Below are 1,909 nucleotides of genomic sequence, written 5' to 3' on the forward strand. Positions count from 1 at the left end.
AGCAACTCGTGCAGTAGCACCACGAGCGAGTGCTAAAGCAGCAACTCCTATAGCTGCTGGAGGTCGTGCAGCAGCAGCAGCAGCGCAAGCGAGAGCAAGAGCACATCAGCAGCACGAACGAAAGTAGAAGCAGTGCAGCAGCGTGACCGACAGCAAGAACAGAGCCGCAGCATGAGCGAGAGCCGGAGCAGCTATAGCTAGTGCCGTTGTAGAAGTCGCCGCCGAGGAAGCAACGACATGGGGGAGAGATGCCGTGGATGATGTGGCCGGTGACGGCGCCGTCGATGGAGACGCCATGTCTGCTCGATATCGAGCACCGGCAGCCCCGTGAGATCGAATAAAAGATAAAATACAGCGGTGAGTGCAGAACCTCCTTGGTGGCGCCGAGTTGGCCTCGGCTTCATCGAAGGAATTGGTGAGGGTGCTACGGTTCTGGTGGGGCAGGTCAAGACGGCGCTATGGGGATTGAGGTGGCGCGATAGATGAGGCGAACATCGGGGTAGCTCCTTGGAGGTGGAGGACGGGGCAGCTGATCTGGTGAGACGATGAGATCGACAACGGATCCTCATCCAGTGCGGTGGATGAGGGACGGCGAGCTATTGCGGTGGACGACGTAGTCGGGGAAGAGTCTCCGGCTGGGCGGCAGTCGGGAGGCCGACGGAGGAGCCTGGGGTTACGCGGGTTTTGGCGGCCTCGGTGTACGAATGGGGGGGCGAAGGGGGAGGGGGAGCCAAGCTTAGGGACGCGCTTGTCCGAAATGTAGGGTAAGTTACCAGCATACCCCCACCAGTTTTGGCACCACGACATGAAGCTTTATTTCCAGCTGAGGGGTAGAAGGGGGATTTCGCGTGTCTGGGCTGCGGGAGCGATTTCGGATGAGGAGGGAGTTCTCGCGCGCGTCCAAATTTCGGGATAACAAGGCGCGGTGCGGGTTGAAGAAGCGGGAGTTTCAAAGTAGGTGAGACAAAAGATACTCAAACTTGAAAATTTCGGGATAACAAGGTGCGGATTCCTTGTTCGGCAGAACAAACTTAACGTGTAAAAAAACAATTCATACAAGACACAAGAGAGTCATGTCCCCTTTTACTATATTGCTACAGATGCCATTGAAAAAACTACAAGAAAAATGTAAAAAAAATCGGGAGAACAAGATTACCCTGCACAGCACCTTCCCTTAACAACAACAAAAAACAAATCAAGTCCCACCAAAGAAAGAGTAATGTCCCTTTTTATATGATTACATATGCTATGATCTCGAATTTCAATTTTTGAATCCACTTTATGTTGAATTCGAATATATCATTAGGTGACCTTGCTGTTTATAATTGATGTAGTCGTACATTTTGATCTTCCGTCATATATGAACATTTTACTCCACCATGTGAACATATATATTGTCGTCTACCATATGGACTAAATTTGAATCAATTTTCCTTATTTGAATATGATTGTTGTCATGTTATACAATAATTTAAATATTATCTTGATAACAAAAAGACATGCATATAGCAGTAATCATATTTTACTATGAACTACATGTACCATACGCTCTCCAATTCAAATATTTGTATCCATTTTATGTTGAATTCAAATCATAGTACATTATTGGTCTAGGTAGCGAGATGTTCGGGATAATCTAAACCCTGTTTTCATACGTATAATTTTTGGCTGAATTGGGACAAGTTTTGGTATAATCCTCTTGCAAAACCAGAGATTCTCTCAACAAGCCTCGTGGTTCCGAGAGGGAACATGTCACCTTTGTGTGTGAAACGATATACACCGCCTCCCCCCTGATTTTATTTACAGAGGCAACATAGAACTATATGAGTGCCCTGTTAAATTTTGGAATTATTTCGGGTTCATTTGGCCTTTTTATACATTAATTGAGTTTTTGGACCTTTAATGTGCA

The sequence above is a fragment of the Triticum dicoccoides genome, chromosome 7B (assembly GCF_002162155.2).
Source record: "Triticum dicoccoides isolate Atlit2015 ecotype Zavitan chromosome 7B, WEW_v2.0, whole genome shotgun sequence".
NCBI lineage: Eukaryota > Viridiplantae > Streptophyta > Magnoliopsida > Poales > Poaceae > Triticum > Triticum dicoccoides.